Consider the following 8614-nt stretch of genomic DNA (forward strand, 5'->3'; position numbering starts at 1 on the left):
TCTAGGCAAGCCAGCAAGAGTTGTCATTAATATTCAAGGCTGTATTCCAGCCAGTTGAAAGCACTTGAGGAGGGCAAGGAGTAGGGCTAGTTAGGACTGTGCTCTGGTAGGAGGTGTAGCCAAGGACCAGCTACAGAGTCCTCGGGGCGGGGGTCACATTTGGCTGCTGAGCCTGAGGTTTCTCCACCCCTGCCCTAAACCTACCTCAGTCTTCTGTTCCTTAAGTATTGAAGGAACCTTGCATGCAGGCATCACAACTGGACCATAGGCAGCAACCCTTTATAGTTCTCTTGGATCAGGGAAAGACAATTCAAGTCTGGGCATCTGGAGCCCCTCTGGAGCCTAGGAATCCTTTACTGTCTGATACATGCTCCAATCTGTATCCTGAGAGTCAGCATGCAGCTCTGTGGTTCTACCCCTGGAGCTCCTGCAAGGGGTGTGTGCAAGGCCCTTTTACTGGATCACAATGCAAAGATGTCTCCTCCGACCCCCATGCTAAGATCTGCATCGAGGAAAGTATTGTGAGGCTGCCACAAGACAAAACCGCAGCTCCTCTCGGATTCCTCTCTTGCCAAAACATGCTGTGACGATGGGCAGTAGAGATGCCTGGAGGACGTTGATCCAGGATGTGAGTTCACCAGAAGCCAGGAGCAGGTAATGATGTGCAGGACCATGGACAGTTATTGTGGTGTGCAGGCTGGTGGTGTTCAGGACCACAGAGAGCTCCCAAGGAAGAAGGTTGTTGCTCTGTGTTTGATTGAGTGGGGAAGCAGATGAGCATCCCAAGTCTGTCAGGTAGCTGGAATTAAAAGGGGCAGGTCCTGCTATGCTGAGTCATCTTTAGATTTCCCATTTTTCTGGAAGCTCCAAGGCGAGTGAAATGTGAGGAAGCGGTGAATAGTGTCCTCCTTTGAGAAATGTGAAGGGACAACCTCAGGGACATTGCCGTCTTCTGATGTGAGGATCTCAGAGATTGCTGTTCCTCAGACAATCCCTAGGCAGAGATCTGCTAAGCTACATTCTTCAATGCTTCCTTTCCCTTGTGGATCCAAGACATGCCAAGAAGAGTCTTCAGGCAGGAGGGCACCAAGCCCACCCCCTTTCCTGGCTGGCAGGGAGAGGAACCCCCCGCCCTGCTCCTGGACCTATTATTCTCTCTTTCCACCCCAGCATGTATTTCCAGAGTGCTTAACTTGGCAGATTTCACGTCGGGGATCTCTCAGTGACGCGACGGGAGAAACATATAATAAAATAATCATCATGTGTTCATAGCCGTATCTCAAATATTGTTGCTTGGAAACTGGTGCCAGGGAATTTGCAGGGGGAGGGAGAGAGGGAGGGAGGGGGAGCTGGCAGGAAGCCCAGTTAGGGAAGCCCAGTGGGGAGGGGAGAGAGAGAGAGAGAGAGGAAGACAGAGCTCTGCAGGTGGCTTTGATTGAAACTGTTTTTAATTTTCCCTCCATCCCAGCCCGAATGGCTGTTGGTGATAATCATTCCCTGGGCAGGCATCTATGACAGGAGGATGAAGGAGTCAGATGCACACAGTGTCAAAGCCCCAAGCATGATTTTTGAGCGATGGGACCTTGTTCCAAGCTGGCATGCCCATTACCAAGTCTTCTGTCCTCTCCACGATAAGACCTCAAGCTCTGTCTTCTGCTTGAAGTGCTGCAAAGTGGACTCTCGGCATCAGGGGCTGTGAACCTCAAGCCCGGGGGCAGACTGTGGCCCTCCTCACTGGCCTCACTTTAAACAGCTCCCTGAGCTGGAATTTGTTCTTGAACTCTTGGCCATGTGTTTTGGTTGCCTGGATGGAGGCTGGAGAGGGGTGTGTGAGTCAGGGTAGAAACTAGCCTACTGTACAAAGAGTACCAATGCAACCTTGCTCCCCCACCATCACTGCCACTCTTAGAAATTCCCATTGGGGTCTTTCTGTTGGTCCACTCAGCCACAGGTTTGGTGGTCAGAAAGGACAGGTTGACACCAAACTAGTGACTCCATTGGCAACTAGCTGAGCGGGATAGCTGGGTAGAGGGACATTGCTGGCTAATCCACACCCACTTACCAGCCTGGCAAATGTGTGGAAAGCTTACTCTGTAGACAAACAAACAAGGTGAAAAAATAGTTATCGGAAGATAGGGTGAGAGAAGATAAAGTTTAGGAATGAAATGAACCAGAAATCAGGACAAGAGACGTTCCCTCTCCCCTGTTTCTTCATTGTTCCTCTGACTTGCTCTGCTCTGATATGCATTCTGTTCCCTCCTGAATTCCAGTTTAACTGAGAAATTCTAAAATTAATTCTGGGATTTGGAGCATGCACAGTTTGCCGTGGGGTGTCGGTTCCTTGCATCTCCTTCCCTCCTCCCCTCCTCCCCGCTATGTTACAAAGACATGTATAAGAGCATAGGAAGTTGTCTTAAACTTATTGGGTCCATTTTGCTCATTATTGACTACACTGACTGATGGAGGCTCTCCAAAGGTTTCAGATCAGGGGCCTTTTCCAGCCCTACCTGGAGGTAGCAGGTACTGAACCAGGGACCTTCTGCATGGAAATGATGTGCTCTGCCGCTGAATGGCAGCCTTTCCTTCAGAAATAATGTAAGATGACAGTCCCCCAACACTCTAAATCTAGGGGTGGTTTAAATAGGAATGCAGGAAGCTGCCTTACACTGCCCCAGAGTACTGGTCCGTCTAGCTTGTATGGTCCATTCTGACTGGCAGTGGTTCTCCAAGGTTTCAGACTAGTGCTTTTCCTGGGGAAACCAAGGATTGGACCCAGGACCTTGTCCATGCAAGGCAGATCCTCTGCCAAGGAGCCCCATGAAGTTAAGTATTCTGTGCCCCTTCAAGCAGTAGCCATCTGGCACCAGTCAACCCCCATAGGCTTTAACACAACACCCGACTAACACTCTGACTCTTATCAGCTCAAATTGAGACTTCTTCAAGGTGGCCATCCTCAGGCAAAATGAGCAAACAAACCTGAAGCATATTGGGAGTGGAGGAATGGTCATAGACACATCTTCACATTTGGAGGATATAAAAAAAATTCATGGATGAAACACTGTAATTATTATTATGATGCCACCCATCTGACTGGGACATACCCTCTAACATTTCTCCGATGAAAATAGGGGCGTGTTATTCAATATTATTATTACCCTGCCCATCTGACTTGGTTGGCTTCCAACAAATTAAAACACAGTAAGAAGACATCAAACATTAAAAGCTTCCCTAAACAGCAAACTATAGCAAGTTATTAAAGAAATTGGAGTGCCTGATCACCTCATCTGTCTCCTGAGAAATCTCTATGTGGGACAAGAAGCTGCAGTTGGAACTGGATATGGAACAACTGATTGGTTCAAAATTGGGAAAGGAGTACGACAAGGAGTGCTGTCTCCCTGCTTATTTAACTTATATGAAGAATTCATCATGCGAAAGGCTGGACTGGATGAATCCCAAGACGGAATTAAGATTGCTGGAAGAAATATCAACAATCTCAGATATGCAGATAACACAACCTTGATGGCAGAAACTGAGGAGGAATTAAAGAACCTTTTAATGAGGGTGAAAGAGGAGAGTGCAAAATATGGTCTAAAGCTCAACATCAAAAAAAAACAAAGATCATGGCCACTGGTCCCATCACCTCCTGGCAAATAGAAAAGGGAAGAAATGGAGGCAGTGGGAGATTTTACTTTCTTGGGTTCCATGATCACTGCAGATGGTGACAGCAGTCACGAAATTAAAAGATGCCTGCTTCTTGGGAGAAAAGCAATAACAAACCTAGACAGCCTCTTAAAAAGCAGAGACATCACCTTGCCGACAAAGGTTCGTATAGTTAAAGCTATGGTTTTCCCAGTAGTGACGTATGGAAGTGAGAGCTGGACCATAAAGAAGGCTGATCTCCGAAGAATGGATGCTTTTGAATTATGGTGCTGGAGGAGACTCTTGAGAATCTCATGGACTGCAAGAAGCTCAAACCTATCCATTCTTAAGGAAATCAGCCCTGAGTGCTCACTGGAAGGACAGATCCTGAAGCTGAGGCTCTGATACATTGGCCATCTCATGAGAAGAGAAGACTCCCTTGAAAACCCTGATGTTGGGAAAGATGGAGGGCGCAAGGAGAAGGGGATGACAGAGGACAAGGTGGTTGGACAGTGTTCTCGAAGCTACCAACATGAGTTTGACCAAACTGTGGGAGGCAGTGGAAGACAGGAGTGCCTGGCGTGTTCTGGTCCATGGGGTTATGAAGAGTCAGACACGACTAAATGACTAAACAACAACAACGAAACAGGGTTGCCTTCAGATGTCTTCTAAAAGTCAGATCGTTGTTTATTTCCTTGACGTCTGATGGAATGACATTCCACAGGGCAGATGCCACTACCGAGAATGGCCTATGCCTGGTTCCCTGTAACTTCACTTCTTGCAGTGAGGGAACTGCCAGACGGCCCTAAGAGCTGGACCTCAGTGTCTGGGCTGACCGATGGGGGTGGAGATGCTCCTTCAGGTATGCAATGCCAAAGCCACTGGAAAGGTGTTTGGATGTGATGCTATGAGTTGCATCCAACTTGATTTTGCTGGCGAGTTTTTTCTTTCATTTACACATGTGCACTTTTGAACACTAAGAGTTCTCTTTCCTCGGGTGCACATGCACTCTTTAATACCAGCAAGACATGTATCAGAGCTGGGCATGGGGTGGAACCAGGAATCATGGCTGAAGTGCCAGGCAGAACTGAAAGAGAAACCCAGAGGCAGAGACAAGGATCAAGCCAGCAAACCAGCAGGACAGAGAGAGAGAGAGAGAGAGAGAGAGAGAGAGAGAGAGAGAGAGAGAGCATAAGGATGCAGGAGCAGACCAGAGCTCAGGAAGAACATGCTGCTTAAGGAAGGCTCAGTTGGCAAAAGAAGCCCTGACTAGTAGCATCTAATAATCAGACCTGGCAGGTGGAGTCAATCTGGACGGTTCTTTGCACTAAGAAGGCTGCCATTTGCAGTTCTGTGATTCACCACATGGGGCAGCCAGACACAGATTCTGATGATGATGGACACCAACTCAGATGGCTTTAAACTACGGATTAGACAAATTCATGGAGGTTAAGGCTATCAGTGACTATAGCCAAAATAGCTACTATGTTCTCCCACCACTATCAGAGGCAGGAGGCCCCTGAATCCCAATCGCTGGGAATCAGAAGTGGGTAGAGTGTTCTGGCACTCAAGTTCTGCTTGTGAACCTCCCATGGGCATCTGATATGGGCATCTGGCAACCCCTACAAACAACACCTGCTTCAGCCCCTCACAGCTTAGAACATCCTGAAAGAAGGCGTGGCTGACTGGAATCCTGAACAGCATCACTCCTATTTGGAATGATTGTTTTGTTACATGCACCCTTTTGTTCTGAAGGTGAATTTGGAGCTGAAATGTGTGGGAGACTTAGTTGTCTCAATGTGCCTTTGCTACAATACCCATTGCAGCATCATGCTTACTCTTCTCTCTCTCTCTCTCTCTCTCTCTCTCTCTCTCTCTCTCTCTCCCTCCCTCCCTCCCTCCCTCCCTCCCTCCCTCCCTCCCCACTCAGTCACAGTGCATCACACGCTTTGTAGTCTATGCAGGTCCTACATGCAAATTTAGAGAAGTAGGAGGGAGGTGGGAAATGAGTTAGCACCATGGAGAGCGCCCAGTGGAGGCTGCAAGCCTTGAGCATTGCGAGCAAATTCTGCCTGAGCCTTAAATGGGTTTTCGGCTTCCTTATCCTGTGCAGCTCCAGATGTTATTGGACTCCAAGTCCTATCAGCCCCAGCCAGTATAGCCAATGGTCAGGGATGATAAGTGCTGCAGTTCAACAAAATTTGAAGGGCCACAGGTTCCCCACTCCTATTAATGGATAGCTCAGTTGGTTAGAGCGTGGTGCTGATGACGCCATGGCTGCATATTCGATCCCCATATGGGACAGCTGCATATTTCTGCATTGCAAGGGGTTGGACTAGATCAGGCATAGGCAAACTCGTCCCTCCAGATGTTTTGGGACTACAACTCTCATCATCATCCCTGACCACTGGTCCTGTTAGCTAGGGATGGTAGAAGTTGTTGCCCCAAAACATCTGGAGGGCCGAGTTTGCCTATGCCTGGACTAGATGATCCTCAGGTCCTTTCCATCTCCACAATTCTATGATACTCTATGAGTGAGGCCTCGACCCTTAAAGGGGCATAGCAGTGGCTTCAGAGGCCAAGGATGGTAATATTACTAGTTCAGGTCAAAGGGAGTCTGGCCTTGTGATCTTTCCCTAAGGAGACAGAGGCATCAGGGCCACTGCAGAAACCAAATCCTCTTTCCAGTCCGAGTGATCATGTAGGATGCTTTTGCCGTAGGAAAGTGAAGGAGAGAACCCTGGGTCTGAGCTGGAGAAGAAGTCAGGGGCATTAATTGTCAACTTTTATATTTAAGGTGAGCATCATGAACTGCCAGCGTTGGTGTTCTGAGCATGGAACATTTCTGTAGCATCGCACTATAGCATAAAGGGGATGGGTGAGGATGAAGTGGTCCAGGGATCCATTCAAGACTGAAAAACTTCTCAAAGGAAAGAGGTGAGTCCTGGCAGAGGAGGTTAATCCCAGCCTTAGCAGTAAGGCACTGCAGGAAAAGAAAAAAAGCCAATCTTGTTGCTGCAGCAAAAGTGCTGCTCACCCCCAAAGGTGCCATCTAGGCAGTCTTCCTTGTAGCAAAGGAGGAGTTCAGTGGCTATAGAGCAAGGGGTGGGGGAACCTCTTGTAGCCCAGGGGTGACATTCCCTTATGGGAAACTGCTGGGGGCCACATACCAGTGGGAGGGGAGGGCCAGAAGCAAGAGCAACGGATGCCACAACCAGCTAGTTCCTACACATACCCACTCCACCTCTCTATCACATGTCTGGACACAGAAGAGTCACAATCAGAGTTCAAGGCCAGGCAAAAGCACTCAAGGAGGATGCAAAGAAGGTCAGCAGTGGGTGTGGCCTGTGGAGAAGGGGATAAGAGAGTCTTGGGGGCCACTCAGCGAGGTTCCAAGGGCCACATTCTCTCCCGCCTCCCCCTGTCAGGCCTGAGGTTTCTGCTTTCACCGTAGAGTTGTGACTCCTTATGGACTGCATGGGGAGCCTCCTGCAGGAATCGAGAAGCTGCTGCAAAGGAGGCAGCAGATCTGCAGTGGGAGGACTTGGCACGGCCTCAGCCATGTCTGATCAATAATTCCCCATCTCTTGCTTTTACAGCAGGGCTTGGCCACTTAATTGGGGATGCAGAGAATTATGGATGCAGGGCTGCCAGGCTGGGCAGGGACGTCGTCCCATACACAGGCTGTTCCACTCTTGGCAGAGGAACAGCGACGAGGGAGACTGTGGGCAAGGAAACCTTTCCTGCACCAAGGCTTATCTATAGTGCCCAGAAGTGGGTGGCAGGCAGGGCTGGAGTAGGCGGGGAAGAGAAAAGCTGGCTTGATGTTGAATTCAACCCAGAGGGTGTCCCTGCCTGCCAGTTTCCTCATCCTTAGTCTCAGTGTCGCCCCTTGTAGAACTCAGCAAGGATTAGGAGGAGGATGGGGACAAAACTTGAATGACTTGGCTCTGCTCTCACTCCACCTACTGGTGAGCTCCCTGTCTTCAGTCCTACCAGCCCAAATGGGTAGCAGCCACTCAGTGGTTTAGCGTGGCTTGCCAGTGCCCGGGGCCACATGGAAAGGGAAACAGAAGGAGTGAGCATGCACATTCAACTTCCTAACGGTACCCAGGAGATTCCAGCCACAGAGATAAGAAAAGAACAGTTGTTCTGTTGTCTGGAGAAGTCACTTCCTGGTTCACATGGAGAAGCTGTTTTCAACGGAGCCCAGCAAACAGCTGTACTGAGGCAGCAACAGGTGGTGAAATTTTGCACCCTGAACAATTTTGTGCCCAGGGCAACCGCCCCTGTGCCCCCATGCTACGCCACTGTAGCCACTCACTGGTCACACTACTCGTGAAGTAAGAGATCACCTTCCTTCTCCATGTGCTGTCTTCATGCGCTGGCTGAAAAAGCAGGATCCTGTTTTATGGCTGTGTGTGGATGGACTACATGGATGAATTTGTATGGATTCCACCGGGGCAAGAAGGGCCAATGGTCTGACTCAGGATAAGCCAGCTTCCTGTTTTCCTATGGGGTGACAAGAACAGTACAAAGCAGGAGTCACTTAACTATTTGAGCCAGTGGGCACACTTGTAATCTTGAGAAAGTGCCATGGGTTTTGCAAAATGGCCGCCATTTTTGCTCTGGGTGTGGCAAAACACAAAGTGGTGATTGGGGGTGGGCATGGCATAATAACTGCCATATTGAAAACTGCAATGAGGGAGAGACATGGCCACAAAATGGTATGGATAGGCCCTCCCCCATCAATGGGGAGAGAAAGGAGCCTCCATCAGCCACTGCCATGTTTGTTCACAGAGAGGCTCTTTGAACTTCTCCTTTGCTCAGAACCAAGGATGGATGGTGCCCAGCCTGGCAACAAATGAAATGTGGGCATGATCCAGGGGGGCGTGTTCAGTCTAGGAAATGTCAAGCTGGTGCAAGCTGGAACTGAGCAGAAAGTGCAAATGGTCTCCCATGAATTGTGGATTTT

At 49.1% G+C, this 8614-nt stretch overlaps 1 long non-coding RNA gene across 1 annotated transcript; it reads right to left on the reverse strand.

Moving 5' to 3' along the window:
• Positions 1-4063: 4063 nt before the first annotated feature.
• On the reverse strand, positions 4064-8108 carry LOC308575540. The gene is made up of 3 exons (XR_014002871.1): positions 7995-8108; positions 6879-6984; positions 4064-4726 (listed from the first exon to the last, which is right to left on the reverse strand). It is a non-coding gene; the product is annotated as an uncharacterized lncRNA (long non-coding RNA).
• Between the last annotated feature and the right edge of the window lie 506 nt (positions 8109-8614).

Source organism: Podarcis bocagei, assembly GCF_964188305.1.
Source record: "Podarcis bocagei genome assembly, chromosome: 16".
In the NCBI taxonomy this organism is placed as follows: domain Eukaryota; kingdom Metazoa; phylum Chordata; class Lepidosauria; order Squamata; family Lacertidae; genus Podarcis; species Podarcis bocagei.